At 41.6% G+C, this 19,710-nt stretch overlaps 1 protein-coding gene and 2 non-coding genes across 8 annotated transcripts in view; all 3 read left to right on the top strand.

Moving 5' to 3' along the window:
- Window positions 1–19,710, top strand: part of TENT4B (terminal nucleotidyltransferase 4B) — a 70,733-nt gene that overhangs the window by 34,542 nt on the left and 16,481 nt on the right. The window lies entirely within an intron of this gene.
- On the top strand, window positions 17,009–17,090 carry LOC138991874 (small nucleolar RNA U2-19). Its single transcript, XR_011467772.1, has one exon. It is a non-coding gene; the product is annotated as a small nucleolar RNA U2-19 (small nucleolar RNA).
- On the top strand, window positions 17,234–17,303 carry LOC138991873 (small nucleolar RNA U2-30). Its single transcript, XR_011467771.1, has one exon. It is a non-coding gene; the product is annotated as a small nucleolar RNA U2-30 (small nucleolar RNA).

Here is a 19,710-nt window from a genome sequence, read left to right as displayed (position 1 = left end):
AACCTGCTGTTTTCTTGTTTTTTGGTAAGGACCAATCGCAATGGCTACTTAAAAAATGTGTTTTTAAAGTATAGCTAAGCACTGTCTTTTTTTCTTCTTTTTATATCAGTGACAAATATACCCTTAGTTGACGCTTTGATATGAATTGGGATGGGTGCTTAGAAGATGTTACAATGGTGCTTCTAAAAATTATGTGTGGTTCTGTAAGTTTGTTTACCCCTAAATAATGTACAAGGTGGTGCATAGAAATAACTTGGTAGAGTTGGTCTATCAAGTTAATCTTGGCTATCTTAAGGAGGCCACCTGTAAAGCAGGGGTAAGAAAACTTTTTTCTGTAAGGGTAGTAAATATTTTAAATAGCTGTGTTTGGTTCTAAGGTTTCTCTCAGCTACTCATCTCTGCTATTGTGACGTACAAAAGCAACCGCTGACAGTTTGCAAATGAGCAAGCATGGTCGTATTCCAATAAAACTTTATGTATACTGTAATTTGAGCTGCATATATTTTACACCTATCCCAAAATGTTATTCTTCTTTTGATTTCAACGATTTAAAAATGTAAAAGCATTCTTATCTTGTGGGCTGTACACAAACAGGAAGTGGACTGGGTTTGAACTGTGGGTGTGGTTTGTTGACCTCTGTGTAGAGCAGTAAGTGGATATTAGAGGTAGTGTGGAACTTGTGTGATACTTGAATTATTTGTGGAAATATTTTGGAGATAGCTTTTTGGTCCAGGGCAAGGGCCTAGAGCTAAGGGAGTCAGACTGCTGGAGAGGAGTAGTAAGCTCAGAGTAACAGATCTGAAAATCTCAAATGCAATTTATTAATATGTGTCTGTTATAACAAAGGTTAAGTGATTGAACCAACATCTGGCACAGTGGTTGGCACATTATCACCTTTCATAAGTCTTTGTGGAAAAGCAGATAATGAGGAAGAAGAGTGAAGGGTAGTCTGAAAAGATAAAGTGGGGCGGTGGGGGGGTGGTGGTGGGCGGATGGCTGCTATGTTAAATGACTGTTCTGTTTTGGTGGAACTGTCTTACAAAGAGACTAGTCATACCCTCTTACTGTCTTTGTATATGTATGAGCTCATGAAGACCCAAAGCCTGAGTCAATAGGAAATATAAAGTATATACTAAGTGCCAGATTGGGGTACCACTGCAGACTGGAGCCTGACCGAGCTGCTGAGTGGGCATTCACGTCCCTGTTTTATAGATGTGGGAACTGAGACTGAGGGAAGTTGGTAGCTTCCAATAAAAGATTATTCAGTTAGAAATGTCTTAGCTGGGATTTGAGAGTAATTTTAGCTCTGTGATCCTGATGGTGTGTTAAAATGAGGAGATCCCGTCCCATCAATATCAGTTTGAAAGCCTAGTGCAAGAACTGGGTACTTGATTCTTTGGAGAAACCCTAAAGCTCTCTGTGAGTTTACTTTCCTTTAATATCTGTATTAATTATAATGGAAGCTAAAAGAGAAAAGGGATGGTAGTCAGAATGTCATGGTAAGAATGAACTGGTAGCAAAGCAGCAGGGCCCACATTTAGACCCCAAGCTACTCTGATTGATGCTGAATAGCTACTGGTGCGCACTGATGGCCCAGAGTTAGGAAAACATAGGAAAGGGTTTCAGTCATAGTGATGCAGCGTATTTTTCATCATTATTAAAGTTTTAGTATGTAGAGAGGAAAGTTCGGCAGTGCTTATATGTTTCACTTCTGTTAGTGAAGAAGTATTGTTTTATTATTGTTAGTGTCTCTTTAAAATTACCAAAGTGTTCACAGTCTTCCAAAAATTTATGTATAAATATATATAGATTGGTAGGTTATCAAGATCTTTTTATATTGCTCATAGGTCTTAAATTTTTTAAATTATTTTCAGGAATTAAGGATGAATTTAGTGACAGTCTTTACAAGTTGACTTACAAGTCGATGAAGAAGCGTTGTTATGATCAATGCTATATCGCCAAGAACAGACGTATTAGAAATAGTCTTGAAATAGTAATCATCAGGCTTTACTTTGGAGTAGAAGAAATAGTGTAGAAGAACTTAATAGTACTTCGTAGGTAGATGTGACTGCTAGTAACTTCTTCATCTTTTAAGAGAAGGTAGATGGTAAATGAGACCTATGTAAGTTGACCTTTGAATAGCATGAAGCTTAGAGATACTGACTCTCTGCAGTCCAGAATCCATGTATGACATAGTCGGCCTCTGAGTCTACAGTTCATCAGTGTCTGCAGTTCCTCCATATCCACAGTCTCAACCAACACGGATCCTTTAGTGCTGCAGTCTTTACTGTCGAAAAAGAAATCTGTGTATAAGTGGACCTGCACAGTTCAAACACATGTTATTTAGTTGCCAAGTTGTGTCCGACTCTTTTGCAACTCTGTGGACTGTAGTCCGCCAAGCTCCTCTACCCATAGGATTTCCCAGGCAACAATACTGGGGTGGGTTGCCATTTCCTCCTCCAGGGGATCTTCCTGACCCAGGGATTGAACCCACATCTCCTGCACTGGCAGGCAGATCCTGAGCCAGTAAGTAAGCCCCTCAAACATGTGTGTTTAAAATTTATTTGGTTTAAGAGATTTAGCATGATGAACCAGGCTCAGATAATTTTTACAATCAACATTTAAAATTTTATGTATACCCTGAAAATATGACTTCTTGTGATCTGCTGATTGACTGCTCAATGAAAGTATCAGGTTTATTGTTTCTATTTTGTTTGATGTTTATTGGATTAAGAAAGTTACCAGGTTAGGAATATGGAGGGGTTGATTTATCAGGATAGTGGCTTTCTGTTTGACTTTAAATATTGTTGTTGTTACTGTAATATTAGTGGCTTGTTTGTGAAATTTGTTTGGCAGGAAGCTAGAGTTGCAGTAGCTTTTCCTTTAATCACTATCCATCATTATTATTGTTATCTTGAAAGGAAGACGCTACCATGTTGGTTTATTCTGGCAAAAACTATAACATACTTTGAGGGAGGACTTTGATAAAATTTGTTAAAAAGAGTACAACTTGAGTAAACTAGGAGTATGCAGACACTTCCATAACCTGAGGAAGACTGGCACTTTCAAACCAGTGTACAACATAGAAACATTTCCTGTTGAATCAGGAGCAAGACACTGATACTTGCCTTTACCCGTGTTATTTGGTCTTATCTTGGTAGTTTTCCCCCATGCAGTTGGGCTAGAAAATTGGCTGGTTAGAAAATAAACATATAAAAATCATTAGCTTTTCTATAGAACTGTCAGAAAATATAATTTTAAAAAGGAAAAAAGATTTCACTCATTACAGCATCAAAACCTCTAAAATTATTTAAAACACATCTAGAAATGTGAAAAAAATTTAAAAACATTATGGTGGGTGGCATAACAGACTTGAAGATGTTAATTCAACTCATTAATTTGTTAATTAATGTAATTCAAATATAAATCCCAAAGAATTTTTTCAGAGGGGAAAGAGTAACTTGTGAAAGTGATTCTGAAGAGTTGCTGAAAGAATAAACAGATAAGAATAGCCGAGAAAACTGTGGTATTGAAAACTGTGCATGAGTTTGGGGAGGAGTAGTTTGGTACTATTGTTTGTTGATTTATACACAAATTTTAAAGTGTAACCTGGGCCCTAGAAAAGGCAGAAATAGCAGTAGATCTGAAAAGAAAGCCTAAGACCTGACCCAACTGTGCATGAATTTAATACATTATCAAAGGCTTAATGTGTGTAAATCAGGATTTTTTTCAAGTGCAAGGGAAAGAAAATGAACCATCTTGGTTTAAGCAGAAACCAAGCAAGACACTTGCTTTGTCAAGTACCTGGGATACCCGTGGGGTGGCATTTGCTTCAGTTGTTCCAGAGGCTAAAACGCCCTGTCTCTCCCTGACTTTGCTTCTTTCTCAGAGTTGGCGCCATTCTCTTCTTTTGCTGCTGGGCTTCCTTTTTGCAGCTAGAGGAAAAGGAGGTGTGGCTGTTGTTGATTCCGGGCTTCTATTTTCAGAGCTCAAGGTCAAAGAAGAAAGTGACCTTCCTTAGAGTCAGCATGTAAAGTCCTAAGGAAGGACATCACATAGCGCGCTGGGGTCACGTGCCCACCCCGGGCCATGTCTGTCGGAGGCTGCACTCGTAGGGTCACCCATGCCTGCTCCTCCCCAGAACTCCACTGGCCCTGCTGTGCGGTCTCATCAGAATCGTAGGAACACTGGGAGAGGAGTTGCTCCACAAGGGAACTGGGTAGGTTAGAAGAATTACTGAGAGGGAAGCAGGGGACAGGCCATTGGGCAGACTGGGGCAGCAAGTGTTGTTAACAAACAGGATGGCATATTTAATAAAGGGCACTGGATACTTGATTAACTGTTTGGGGAAAAAGTTATATCCTTGTCTTTCACTGTGTTCAGTTAAATTCTAAATGAATAAATGGTAGTTAATTTGGAAAAAGGAAAAAATTAAATAACTAGAAATATAGTCAGAATTTTTAAAGTAAACTTTATTTTTTTGAGGAGTTTTAGGTTCACATTACAATTTGGTGGAGAATACATAAACTAATTCCCATTTTCCACCAGGGCCGTACATTTATTGAAATCAGTGAATTAATCATCCGAAGTCCATAGTTTACATTAACGTTTACTTTTGGTGTTGTCCACTTAATGAATTTGGTTAAATGTATAAAGACTTGTGTCCGCTATTACATCATTCAGAACAGTTTGTCCTAAAAATCTTCTGTGCTCTGCCTGTCATCCCTCCCTCCCCTCAGCCTCTGGCAGCCAATTATCCAACTCTCTCCCTAGTTTTGCCTTTTCCAGAATGTCAGATAGCTAGAGTCCTACAGTATGTAGCCTTTTCAGGGCTTCTCTGGTGGCTCAGTGGTAAATAATCAGCCTGCCAATGCAGGAGACACGGGTTTGATCCCTGATGCAGAAAGATCCCACAGGGGGCGAAACAGCTAAGCCCGTGGGCCATGACTGCCGAGCCTGTGCTCTAGAGCCTGAGAGCCGCAGCCACTGGGCCCACACGCCCTAGCGCCCCCACTCTGCAAGAGAAGACATTGCAATGAGAAGCCGGAGCCCAGCAACTGGAGGGGAGCACCCCGCCCTGTCCCCCCCCACCCCAACCACGTCTCTGCAACTAGAGAAAAGCCCGTGCAGCAATGAAGACCCAGCCGGAAATACGTTTAAAAAGTAAATAGAATTGAAAAGTGTGTAGCCCTTTCAGATTGACTTCTTTCACTGGGAAATATGCAGTTACCTCTGTGCCTTTTCATGGCTTTGATCGCTCATTTCTTTTTAGTATTGAATTATATTCGTTGTCTAGATGTACCGGTCTATCTCGTTACTTACTGAAAGGCATCTTGGTTGCTTCCAAGTTTTGACAGTTATGAATGAAGCTGCTATAAACATCTATATGCAAGTTTTAGTGTGGACCTAAGTTTTTAGCTCATTCAGATTAATACCAAGGAGTGTGCTTGCTGGATCATATGTTAAAACTGCCAAACTGTCTTCCAGAGGGGCTGTGCCATTTTGCATCCCACAGCAGTGATGAGAGTTTTGCTGCTGCGTGTCCTTGGAGCATTTGGTATTGTCAGGGTTTTGGATTTAGGCCATTCTAGTAGATGAGCAGTGGTGTCTCACTGTTGTTTTAATTTGCAGTTCCCTAATGGCACATTATGTCAAGTATCTTTTCATGTGCTTATTCATCATCTCTGGAAGTTTGATTTTGTTTTTGGTGAGGTGTCTGCTCAAGTCTTTGCCCATTTTTAAGTTGGGTTTTTTGTTTTCTTACTATTGAGTTTTAAGAGTTCTTTGTATATTTTGGATATCAACCTTTTATCACAGGGGTCCCCAACCCCCAGGCGGTGGTTAAGTTGTGGTCCAGGGCCTGTTAGGAACCAGGCTGCACTGCCGAAGGTGAGCGACGGGTCTGGAAGTAGAAGCCTCATCTGCCTTCCCATTGTTGTCATTACAGCCTGAACCATCCTATCCCACCACCCGACCACACACACCTCCATGGAAAAATCGTCTTCCATGGAACCAGTCCCTGGTGCCAAAAAGTTTGGGGACCGCTGCTTTCTCAGATTATGTGTTTTGCAAATCTTTGTTCCAAGTCTGTGGCTCGTTTGCTCATTCTCTTGATAGTTGAGTAGTTTTCTAATCTCAAAGTAAAAAAGCCTTTTGAATACACAGAAAAGGGAGACTTAAAAGCAGAGATTGCAGACTGATGACCTAACGGCTAGATCAGACCTGCACACATGTTATGTTTTCCCTACACTCTTTGGTTTATCTTGTAAAAATTGTGTCCAAATTTTAAAATTAAAATTTTGCCTAGTAGTCCGGATTTCTGGCTTATCTTAAAAAATGGGAAGTATTTTTGAAATATTTCCAGTATTTTCACTTCCAGGCAGTGCTGGACTCACATTGCCGAGTGGCAGCCGCTGGCCAGCCCCGAGTAGCTGCTGCTTCCTGTCTGTGGGACATGGGCTTTCCTGTTGGCACCTTCACCACTAGTGAGCCCTGCCTTTTCTTGTTATATTTATTTGCCTTAGCTGTTCTCTTCAGGCAGAGACTCATAGGTGTAAATCTGTTTTTTAAAAAGTTTTTATACACATTAAAAAAGCTTTGCAAAATGGAAGACTAATCAGAAAGAGTTATTTGCTATCTATTTCAGAAGGTTAATAGCCATAATGTATAAAGAATGCTAATGAACCAATAAGAAGATAAGACAGATCCAACATAAAGATCCAATTAAAAGTTTATTTTTAAAATTAATTCCCAGTAGACTGTAAGCTTCATGATGGCAAGGACCATGTCGGTCTTGTTCAGTGGAGTATCTTATCACCTTATTCAGTGCCTCATACTTCAGGTGTTTATTAAATTGTTTTTGTCGTTTAATCACTAAGTTGACTCCGACTCTTTGTGACCTCATGGACTATATAGCCCACCAGGCTCCTCTGTCCATGGGATTCTCTAGGCAAGAATATTGGAGTGGGTTGCCATTTCCAGGGAATCTTCCCAACCCAGGGATCAAACTGGTGTCTCCTTCAGGCAGATTCTTTACAACTGAGCCACCAGGAAAGTCCGTTTAATAAGTAGCCAGTGTTTATTGAGGTTTACTGTGTGCAAAGTAAGCAGTAAACCCTATGCCAAGCCCTTTCCATATTCTTGTTTAATCTCTGTAGAAACTCTTAAGATGATAGTATTAGTATTACTGTCCACAGTTTGCAGGTGAAAAAGGGGCGACCGGGAGAGGTAGAGCACCTACCCGGGCATACCTGTCAGTGGGAACGCAGAGGTTTGACCCCAGCCTGTGTTCTTTAAGTGGACTTGCCAGGTGGCTCAGTGGTGAAGAACCTGCCTGCTTGTGCAGTGGACGTGGGTTCAATCCCTGGGTTGCAAAAAGTCAGACACGCTTAGCGACTGAACAACAACATGGTGTTTAAACTGCTTTGTTAGTTTCACCTAATAGTTTGTTGAAATGAGTTGAAAAAGAATACAAATATCCAATAAGCATTGAGAAAATTCCTAACCTTAATAGGAATAGTCTGGCGTGCTGAAGTCCCTGGGGTCGCAGAGTCGGACACTGAGTGACTGAACAACAACAATAGGAATCAAAGAATAAAAACACAACAGTCTCCATTGGTGTGGAGGTTGGGGAGGGACTGTCGTGCATTTCTGTGGGAGACCTTATCATCTCCCATTCTGGTGGAGAGTGTTTGGGGAGAAACCTTCACAAGTGTTAACTGTTCATGCCTTTCACAAAAGGCTTCCACTTGTTAAGAATTTATTCTAAGAGAGAAATTAGTTGATTACAGGTTTATGTACAAAGACAGCGTTATAATGTGAGTTATAGTAGCGAAAAACTGGAAGCAGCTTAAACGTTTAGTGATAAGGGATTGGCAGAATAAGTTAGGTACACAGGGATACCTTGGGCATAATGCAGGTTTGGTTCCAGACCACCACGATAAAGAGCAGATTGCAATAAAGCAAGTCACACAGATTTTTTGGTTTTCCAATGCACATAAAAGCTATCTTTTTACTATTCTGTAGTCTGTTAAGTGTGCAATAGCATTAGGTCTAAACAAATAATGTACATAACCTTAATTAAGAAATACTTTATTGCTAAAAACCGCTAACCATCATTTGACTACATGGTTGCTACAGACCTTCAATATGTAAAAAAATACAATATCTACAAAGCGTAATAAAATGAGGCTTGTCTGTATTTATATGTTGTATTTATATACAGTCATTACAAATAGATTTTTATAGTATCAGATGACATGTGCAGTGGCCATGGTATAGTCACTTTGTTTTTCCACTGACTTTAAAGTGGTGTGTGGAGTAAAATAGTTTGCAGCAGGTATTTGGTGAGTGTTTGTGTCTGGCACATAGTCACCACCAGCTGTGTTTGCTGCTTTTTTGGGGTAGAGCTATAGGTGGTTTTTAAGTGTACCCCCTGGCGTGTGCTTTACAAACCACTGTAAACTTCCTTATTTATTTCAGAGTTTATTTTGTTGTTCTTAAATTTGAAAGAATATGGGAACTTGAAAGTCAACCTAGGTTTATAAACATTATGTTTTTGGTGTAAATGAACTCTTTGTGAATCAGTTTGTCTTTATTTTTTCACTTAAGCTCAAAAAAATTTTGTAAGCAGTGCCAGGACTTACCCCAAAAGATCTCAACAGTACAGAGGAAAAAAAAGGGTAAATTATAAAAGCCGTTGTTGGTTCTGTGCCTGTTTTACCAGTAGTTTAACACAGCAGGAGACACTGCAAGCGCTCATGTATTTATACAGCAGTGTTGAAGAAGGAAACGGCAACCCACTCCAGTATTCATGTCTGGAAAATCCCATGGACCGAGGAGCCTGGTGGGCTACAATCCATGGGGTCGCAAAGAGTTGGACATGACTGAGCGGCTTCTGTGTATGTGTATGTGTCTGTTCTTAAATATCAACTAGAAATAAATAAATAAATGAAAAATAAAAAATAAATATTTTTGTATTAGAATTGTATGGATTAAACACATCTACATGTCATTGTTATATTTAAAAATATAACAAACTTCTGTAGAATGAACTATTCTTGTTGACATTTTAACCTGTGGAAAAAGAAAGATTCAGCCTCTTTTTTTTTTTTTTTTAACTCTTCAGATATTTGAGTACCTTTCATTTGAGGGATAAATCTGATAACTGAGCTTTTATTTCAAGGTAATTTATCCTTAATTGGGAAATACTATCAACTATTCTTTGAGCTACCCAACTTTATCCAGATTTGGTTAGATCCTACTCAGAGTGGCGGAGGGAGTTGAGAATTTTTACTGATAGAGGGAAGAATGAATGCCTAGGATTAAATAAAGCAACTCTCAGGTAGTCGTTTCTTTCTTCTTGCCTCCCTTTTCTTTGTCTTTATACTTGCTCGAAAGTAGTAGCAGGGTTGTGTGGCAAAAGTTAAGAGGCTTAGAGGAAGCAGATGGTTTTCATTCTCTCTTCATAGCAGTAAAAAGGGAAGGAACAGGAAATCAGAGGAAAACCATCCTTCTGAAACACTGGCCTAATAAAACTGTGATCCCAAAATTGAGAGCAGCAACAGATGATGACATTTAAAAGGAATGCTCTAATTTCTAGGAAAGCAGGTCTGAACACCTCTTAAAAGAAGAAAGAAAGGAAAACTTTATAATTTAGTTCCATTCTCTGCAGTTTTACTCCCATGTCCTAACCAAGGAGGAGCTGACATAGCAAATAGCACAGTCTTCAACTATGAATAACAGTTTTAAATGCCTATGAAGTTTGCAAACCTGAAGTGTGTATTTTAAATGATTTTATGTTGTCATCCATATTTTCTTTCTCCCCCCCCTTTTTTTAATCTTAGTTTATAGTGAGAATTATTTGGGGTGTGAATACTTTTCTACATAAAGAAGAGTTCAAGGGCTTTTTCTTTTTCACTCTGATACTGGTGATCTTCCTTGAAATATTTCAAAACTTCAGCTTTTTAAAAAAAAAAACTCCATGCTCATTGTGGATATTTTCTGATAGCCATATCGCTCTGTACATGCAGACTTATTTCCTTAGGCTACGTTCTGAGAAGTGGAGTTACCCTCTCTGACTCTACGTCCGTATTTTGGGGGCCAAATTGCCCTTCTTTCTGGTTCTGTCATTTTCCACTGTGTGAATGTCTATTTCCTTGGATCCTGGTCCTGAGCTTATTTTAAGGTGTATAATATCCCTTCTGTGACATGTGGGCATGATCATGGTTGGATGTACATACGTCATCTGAGGTCCCTTTTTCCAGAAGCGATTCTCTGTGCTGCAGCTCTGGCGACACAGAGTTGAATCGGAGAGTTGAGTCAGCAGGGAGGCCTGTGAGCCAGGGATTCACTGTGAACTCATTGGGGCTGACAGCTGGACAGGAGGTAGGACCAGGACTAGAGTGGTCAGGAGCACTGAGGAGGAGCTAAAGTAATGCTTTTGGCAACTTGACCAAGGAGGTGCCAGCTGAGCTTCTCAGAGGCTGAGTAAGAAGGCACTCCAGGCGCAGGGCCTGCCTGTGCAAGGGTGGGGCTCTTGCAGAGATCTGGCATGTTCCAGCACAGTGCCTTGTGGCTGTACTGGGGAGAAGAGGCATCAGGAAGTGATACAGATAGCTTGAGGAAGAGTGATCACGTGGAAGATGGCCCAGAGAAGGGAGAAGCTCGGGGCAGCGAGATCAGCTTAGTTTCCATTTCAGGGAAACAGTAACTAACGCAGGGAGGAAAGTCCAAGAAGGAAGATTAGGTTTTGCAAAAAGACAAGGAGTTTCATTTTGAACTTACTGAGTTTGAGGTGACATCTATGTAGACGAGTCTAGCTGGCAGCTGGAAATACAGAATGGGTATGTGTGTGTGTGTGTGTGTGACAATTTCTTTGTGTGTGTACTTAGTCACTCAGTTGTGTTCGACTATTGTGACCCCAAAGACTGTAGCCTGGCAGGCTCCTCTGTCCATGGGATTCTTCAGGCAAGAATCATGGAGTGGGTTGCCGTTTCCTTCTCCAGGAGATCTTCCCAACCCAGAAATCGAACCCAGGTCTCCTGCATTGCAGACTCTTTACTGACTGAGCTACGAGGACAATTTCTTTGTAAAAATCAAATTTTAGAGCCTCCTGAAGATGTCACTGAGACTGCTGTAGGCATCACCCTAGGGCTTGCTGTTACTCACCTCTTTTGGTTCCTACTTGCATTTGGAAAACATCACATAGTGCACCTCATAAATCCCTGCACCTCAGACCTCAGTTCCATGCCCCAGAGGGAACTACTGCGAGCATGCATTCTTCCTGAAATTGCTCTTGCATGTACACACACATTTAAGTCCCTAGAATAGATGAGAAACCAAGAGAAACTTAGTGCTACACTCACTGCGTCGCATCACGCGAGCAGTAGCTTCCCAGATGTGTCCTGTGTCTGTTGCTGCGTGCCTGCTCTGGGGCCCCTTTCTGTTCATACCTTCCAGGCGCCTGGTTTGTGACCTTTTGGTCTGCAAAGCTAGATTATTAGAATAACGAGTCTTTTGCCTTCAGGTGTTAGTTTTCTTTAATGATATTTTTCCTTGTTATAAAAATGCATACTTAATATATATGCGTTTTAAAAGATAGACTGTATACATCAGTGTATGTGAACTGTGTGAAAGTCACTCAGCTGTGTCCAACTCTTTGCGACCCCATGGAGTATAAGTCCGTGGAGTTCTCCAGGCCAGAATACTGGAGTGGGTTACTGTTCCCTTCTCCACGGGATCTTCCCAACCCAGGAATTGAACCCAGGTCTGCTGCATTGCAGGCAGATTCTTTACCAGCCGGGTCACCAGGAAAACCAAGAATACTGGAGTGGGTAGCTTATCCCTTCTCCAGAGGATCTTCCCAACCCTGGAATCAAACCGGGGTCACTTTAAACAAAGTGAGTCTCTACCCCAAAGTTCGCTTATCAGGTTTGATAATCATAAACAGTATGGTATGTGGACCCTGTTCTATGAGGTGGAGGTTGGGGGAAATACACATGCATGCACACGTGTGTATTTTCACATGCAAAAATTTAAAGAAGATGCAAATGACTATAATCTCTCCAAAAAGATAATAATGATTCCTGTTAGAAAAGCAGACAACAAACAAATACTCGCTGGTGGTTTAAAAAAATTATAAAATTATACACAGTGATATGAAATAAAAACTAAAGGTCTCCCTAACTCGCCCACCATGCCCTGTCCCTAAGGTGATCACTGATAACAGTTCTCCTTCCAGAAAACTTGTAATGCAAATAGAAACGTGTTGTGACTTTCTCTTGTGTGTTTGCGTATGTGTGTGTCTTTTTTAATGTACATGAAAGGGATCCTTTCTTTTAAACATAACAAATCTTAGGTCTTTCTCTGTCGAATCAAACAGCTCTTCTCCATTCTTTTTAATGGATTATTGGCTATAATTCAAGAGAAGGTCAATGAGTGTTCCTATGATTATGTAATTGGACCCCACTGATGGACATTGAGGCTGTTTCTAAATTAGTTAGTATTCCAGATCATGCTGTGGTGAATATCCTTGTTCCCTTATGGAAATATTCTTGGAGGATTAAAAAAGGGGGATTTGTTTTTAAACAGCTTTGCAAAAAGCTGCACATACTTAATGCAGATATTCAAATTGATGAGTTTGGATGTATGTTTACTCCCATGAAACCAGGGTGGTGATATGTCCAAGGCAGTAGATATTTGGGCTTCCCAGGTGGTACAGTGGTGAAGAATCCATCTGCAATGCAGGAGACATGGGTCTGATACCTGGGTTGGGAAGATTCCCTGGGAGGAGGAAATGGCAACTCACTCCAGTGTTCTTGCCTGGAAAATCCCAGGGACAGAGGAGACTGGCAGGCTACAGTCCATGGGGTTGCAAAGAGTCAGACATGACTGAACATGCATGCATCCATCCATGCAGTAGATATATCCATCAGCTCCAAAAGTTCCTTGTGTCCCCTCACTTGCTTGTGGTAAGAATACCCTGAAATCTACCCTCCTAACAGATTTATGACCAACTTAGATAGCATAGTCAAAAGCAGAGACATTACTTTGCCAACAGAGGTTTGTCTAGTCAAGGCTATGGTTTTTCCTGTGGTCATGTATGAATGTGAGAGTTGGACTGTGAAGAAGGCTGAGCGCCGAAGAATTGATGCTTTTGAACTGTGGTGTTGGAGAAGACTCTTGAGAATCCTTTGGACTGCAAGGAGATCCAACCAGTCCATTCTGAAGGAGATCAGCCCTGGGATTTCTTTGGAAGGAATGATGCTAAAGCTGAAACTCCAGTACTTTGGCCACCTCATGTGAAGAGTTGACTCATTGCAAAAGACTCTGATGCTGGGAGGGATTGAGGGCAGGAGGAGAAGGGGACGACAGAGGATGAGATGGCTGGATGGCATCACTGACTCGATGGAGGTGAGTCTGAGTGAACTCCGGGAGTTGCTGATGGACAGGGAGGCCTGGAGTGCTGTGATTCATGGGGTCGCAAAGAGTCGGACACGACTGAGCGACTGATCTGATCTGAACAGATTTTTAAGTGCACAACCCAGTATTGTTAACTGTAGACACTGTGTTATACAGTATATCTCTAGGACCTGATTCATCCTGTTCGACTGAAACTATATCCATTGAACAACTCCCCATGCCCCACCCCACTCCAGCCCCTGGCATCCATCATTCTATTCTCTGCTTCTGTGAGTTTGGCCGTTTTTAGAGTGTGTAAGTGGAATCACACAGTATTTGTCTTTCTCTGATTGGCTTATTTCACTTAGCATAATGTCCTCTCAGGTTTGTTGGTGTTTCACACGGCAAGATTTCCTTTTTAAGGCTGAATAATATGTCATCATATTGTTTCCTTTGACTGTTCATCTGTCAGTGTATTTTTGGGTTGTTTCCGTATCTTGGCTACTGGGAATAATGCTGCAGTAAACGTGGAAGTGCAAATACTCTTCCAGATCCTGATTTTAATGAAAGATGGGGGATTTTAAAGATTATTTATATAAATATCATTTATCACTTATACAACAACCTCTTAGATTGTAGTGATTTACATTTTTACATGCAGCATGTGAATGCCTTTTCCATATGTCCTTGTCAGAATTGTTTATTATTAATCTTAAAATTTTGCAGGGGAGGAGTATCTTGTTATTGACAGTAACTGAATAGACTTGGTCAGTTCCCTGGGGACTCAGATGGTAAAGAATCTGCCTGCAAGGCAGGAGACCTGGATTCAATCCTGGGTTGGGAACATCCCTGGAGAAGGAGACAGCAACTCACTCCAGTACTCTTGCTTGGAGAATCCCATGGACAGAGGAGCCCAGTGGGCTACAGTCTGTGGGATCACAAAGAGTCAGACACGACTGAGTGACTAACACATGACATGTGCCTTCATATAGGTCTGAGGTTACAGTTAAAGAGGACTTCAGTTATGGAACTGAATGGCTTGACCTTGATGTGACACTGTCCTCAGGCACATTGCAAGCTGGGCAGGTGTCCCCCAGGAAGCAGTGTTAGCCCCATACAGATTTTGGGTGAACTGCCGGGGCAGTGTTGAGCAGAGGGGCCAGCAGTGGGTCATCTGCCCGCCTTGGCCTGGCGGTATCAGGGAGACTGCCATGTTGATTTTGGTTCTGAGGTTGCAGGCACTGCTAAGAGACTCACACCCCACCCTGGGTTGCCCAGCTGAAAAGGTGTGAAGCAGTTCTTCCCTTTTATAGCCAGAGAAGTTGAGCCTTTGAAGACTGTTTTGAAAGGCTAGCATATCTCCTCTGGGGGAACTCTTCTCAGAGCAAAAGTGATTTTTTCATGTCTTTATGACCTAAATTGTCTGTGGGTACAGAAGCTATTTTTTTATTGACATTTCTTCTTTGTTCCATTAAATTTTTGTGTTATCATTAATTTTTGAGTTTAAGTTTTACCCCAGCAAATTAATTTTGAGTCTCATTTTCTAAAAATTTTGGGTTGGGGCATCCTCTCCAGTTATATAGAGGCACTTTTTTTATCATATTGCTTTTATATACTTTTCCACTTTGCTGCTCACTTTATCTTTTAAGAAGACATTGCTATCCTAATAGAGGGCACTGTGTTTCTGTCACTCAGGAATTCTGATCACAGGAGAGCTGTGTTTTGTAATTCTAAGATGAGAAACTGTACGGTTGGGTGCGTACCACACAGCAGTGTTTGCTAACTTAACTAATACCGAGTTTTAACCCAGAAGTGGAAGAAACTGAAGTTTTCTCTGTGTAGTTGATACCAGAGGCATAATTAATGTGTGAAAGCAAACTTGCACACTTTCTCCAGTTTCCAGCCTTTATTAGGTCATCATGTCACTCAAAAGTGTGCCAGGCATGTAGTAGGCACTCCAGAAATGGGACTCAGTTCCTTTAGGATTTTTAAAGCACCTGGATATACGTTGTACCATGCCATTCAAATTATGCGGTCCATGGGGAAAGAGCCCCTCAAAATTATCTTAAAATTTTCATTGGAAGTTTATCTCCTGATTGTACTAAGATTTCTCACTTAGTTCTTTAATAAGCATCTTACATAAAGCCGGTTAAATATAGATGAGATAGGTAAGAATGTTTGTGTTTGGCTTGGGTAAGGAGATGACCCTGGCAGGCCTGAGATGGTTTCTCTGGTTCTTACTGTTCAAATAGTTTTTTGTTTTAACAGCCCTTCTTTTTCCGCTTACTCCTCTTTCCCTCCTTCCAGTATGGAAAAGGCAAATAAGAGAGGTAAGATAAGCTGTAGAATCATATTTTCCTAAATAGGAAGATAGTTCCATGGATTATTAAAATTTAGGATATTTTTTTCCTTCCATAACAGCTTTATTTTTAATAGCTGTTAACTGCTAGCATACCAGCTGTCTCTCAGTAGGAGAATGCGTCAGCAAACAGTGTTAGGGTAGTCTTTCCCTCCCTCCCCCGGTAATTATTTTTTTAATTATGAAAGTATGATAACACATTTACAGGAGACTTGGAAAATACAGGGAAAAATTACATATAGTTCCACTATATATTATAATTATTTTTAAAAGTAGATAAATAGATATTTTAGTTGGCATTTCAATATCAAACTCCCCCAATTTATTAGAATGAATAGACAGAAAAGTAGAAGGATATAGTACACCTGAAAAGCACTATGAACCAATTCAACATAATTAAGATTTATACAATTTTCACACAACAGCAGGACACAAATTCTGTTCAAATTCCCGTGGACTATAAATCTGGAGACACTGGAACATATCCAGGGTCATAAGAAATGTGCAAAAATTTCATGGTCTGTCTGAGGTATTGAAATCATAGAGTCTGTTCTCATATCACTGTGAAATTATGTTAGAAATCAACACCAGAAGTTATCTGAAGATAACCCACGTTTTCAAGTGCAGTGTGACAGTTACCAAGAGAGCTCTTTAATTTAGCCATTGAAAGTGTGGTAGGGTAATCTTGTTTTAATGATTTGTCTCATAAAACTATCATACCTTTCCTCCAAATTAATGTGTGCTAATTAGAAACTTGACAGCCTAGTGATAAACAGGAGTTCTGGAATCTTCTCCACCTTGTAATAATGCCAAGTTCAGAAATCCCTTACAAGACCTCTGTTGGCTTTGTGGTCATCTGAAAGTGACTTGAGGTGACGAGGACCTCACCACCCTGCAGGGCGACCTCTTTGCACTTCCGGAAGCTGTCATAGGAAGGCACTCCTGCTCGTCTGCACCCTGCCTGTGGGGAAGCAGCGTGGGGTATATGTATCACACACACAAACTGCTTCACATCATGAGTATTTGTTTCCATCACTAGATGGACACCACCCAGGGCAAGGATCATGTGTGACTAGCTTTTTTCCTTGTAATACCTTGAACACAGATACTCAGTAGTGTTTGGAGGATGACTTCTTACTTAGTTTCATATGACTTAAAGATTAACTAGAGGTTGGGCTAAACACTTTTTGCCTGTTATTTGAATTATAAAATGTGTAAGTTTCTCTGAGATCTGCTCTTCCTGAAGTGGATCCATGATGAAAATAGCCTAATCTGAGCATCAGAAAAGACCCCTTAGTCTACCTGATGCATGATCTCTATAGTTCTGAGAAGCAAAGGGTAATTTAAAGTAAGGGTATGTGTGTGTGTGTGTGTGCGCACGCGTGTGTGTGTGAAAGTGATAACTGAGGACTTAAGTGATGGGTGGGTGAGAGCTGGCTGGGAGGGTGTGTGTAGGAAAAGCTGATCAGTTCTGAGCAATGATTAAAAGGTTTTACTACAGACCTTTATAACTATGAAGGTTTCTACACTTGATCTGAGCTCAGAATTTTTTTAAAAAAATGTGTAAGTGGGCCTTTGTAGGGTAGCTAACAGTCAAATTTAGGAGGTTTTTCCCATTGGTTACAATGGAAGTATTCTACAGTGATATGCTTTCAAACCACAAATAAACTGATAATTCATAGCAAATGATCTAGTTAGATAAGAAGTCCATTGTTTGGTTGTTTATTTGTGGTTCTCATCCCCACCAAAAGTGCAGAAGAGTAAAGCAAGCCATAAACTCTCTAATGACTAATGATTTTAGCTGTTGTCTCTCAGAAACCGAAGGGGATGACCTTAGAGAATATATTAAAAGCTGAGAAGCTTAAAAAAAAAGTCTGAAGATACTAGGGTACCTGGAAGGCACCTAGTTAAGTCAAGGAAGACTTGACTCCACTGGGAGTCTCTGGGTTTAGTGGCAGAACTCCCTGGAGTTTTAAAATCCAGTTTTCCTGTTCCACAGTGAACAGGCACAACGCTGCTGTCGGTCATTCCTTACCAAATGGCCCAGCCGTTGGACACCAACGGCCTGAAAATGCTCCTGGCTGCTGCTCCCTAGGTTGTGCCTGAGAACTCTGAGGCCAGAAAAGGAACACAGCTGCCCTCAGGCAGTGCCTGAGTATGGAACTCGAGTGTTTTGACTCTAAAAAGAAAATATCAGAAGAAGCAGAAACTACTGATTAAAGTTTACTCTGCCACATTCTGTTAACAGCCAGTGGATGTTGAGATTTGGTCTTCTTTCCTTTCCTTGCAACCATTTTGGGTCTCCTGGTGTTTCTAGCTTCCTGTGGATCCCAAACCTGCTCTGGACCTGAATGGGCTTGCAGCTGCGGGCACACCCCTCCACTTGGAGGCTGCCCTGCCTCCCACTGCCGCTCCCCCTGCCGCCGCCGGCATGCTCCCCTCTGGTGCTTGGCACCCATTGCTGTTTAACTGGTGTCCTTCTCCTGGCTTCCTGGTTCATCGCAGCTGTGCTAGACCGAGATGACCACCAGAGCATCCTCAGTCTGGTATATTACCTCCAGCGACCTGGAGCTGGGCCTCACGTCTTGTCTGCATCCAACCCAAGTTTTGCAGATTTCCTCCCATTTCATACTGAGGGAAACTGCTGGTGACTCGGACAGTAAAGAATCTGCCTGCAATTCAGGAGACCCTGGGTGGGGAAGATCCCCTGGAGAAGGGCATGGCAACCCACTCTAGTATTCTTGCCTGGAGAATCCCATGGACAGAGGAGCCTGGCGGGCTACAGTCCTTGGGGTCACAAAGAGTTGGACAGGACTGAGTGGCCAATCTTACTTTCCCTCCTAAAGGTAGCTCTTCACAGCTGCACCGCCTTGTTAAGGAATGCGGTTTTCATTTTCTTCTGTTCTGATTCTTCGTTTTCTTCTGTAGTAACTGACTGCACGCAGCTCCCCAGCCAGCCTTCTTAGTGTTTCCTTTCACCTTGTTCATCCGTTCCCGCAGCGCCTCAGACCTCAGACCTCAGCCCTTGCAGGCACCCTCACTCTTCTCTTCCCGTTTCTGGTCCTGCCCTGTGGCCCCGCCATTGTGTCTGTGTGTGTGTGGCATTTCTGAGCCCATTTCTTTCCTGCCGCCATGCTCCAGACCTTGAGCCAGCCCTGCACTCGCAGTGATCTGTGAGCCATCCTTTCTGCATCCAGCCTTGTCTCTTTGCCAGCCCGTTGTTGGCACCATTGCCAGGTCTTAAAATCTTAAAATGCTCCATTTTTGAAGTCAGTCTTTCCCTGGTCCCTTTCAGAATCGTTTAAATAGTTCCCTGTTACCATCCGGGAAGGTCTGAACTTGTCGTGTGTCGCTCAGAGCCTGCTGTTGTCCGGTACTGCCTTCCTCTCGGGACCTGCTCCTCCCTCTCCTCCTCCCCCTGCCACAGGCTGTGCCCTCTGCTCGGTGCTCCCTGAGGGGGCCTCGTACCTCTCGGTCTCCGCAAGTCCTTTTAGCTCCTTTATGGAGCCTTGTCTGCCAGCCATTCCTTTTAGGTCTTTGTTGATACTCCCTGGCTGACCTATTCATTTGACACTTAATTCACTAAGCAGACATCATGAAAGACATGCTTTTTTGCTCCTGTGAGGAATGGATTTCAGAGGGGGAAGAGGGTCACCCCCACTGCCCAGAAGCTTGCCTGTGTCTTCTTGTGTTTATATCTACTGGATCAGAAGTGTAAAGGCAGAGTATAAAGGCCTTCACTTGAAATTTAAGAAGTTTTGAAATCACCAGCACTCAGCAAGTATTCTGCACAGGCAGATAATAAATGTGTGAGAGCTACTAGTACACTCCAGTAAGACTTCTTGGAATTTGGAATTTCTCGTTTTTAATTACTTTTGCATTTTGATTAAATTTTGTGCATTCCTATTTTAGCTTAGTGTGAACTATAACATTAAAATTAAGGTGAGAAA

Source organism: Bos mutus, chromosome 18 (genome assembly GCF_027580195.1).
Source record: "Bos mutus isolate GX-2022 chromosome 18, NWIPB_WYAK_1.1, whole genome shotgun sequence".
In the NCBI taxonomy this organism is placed as follows: domain Eukaryota; kingdom Metazoa; phylum Chordata; class Mammalia; order Artiodactyla; family Bovidae; genus Bos; species Bos mutus.
This window is presented reverse-complemented; position numbering and strand designations above follow the sequence as displayed.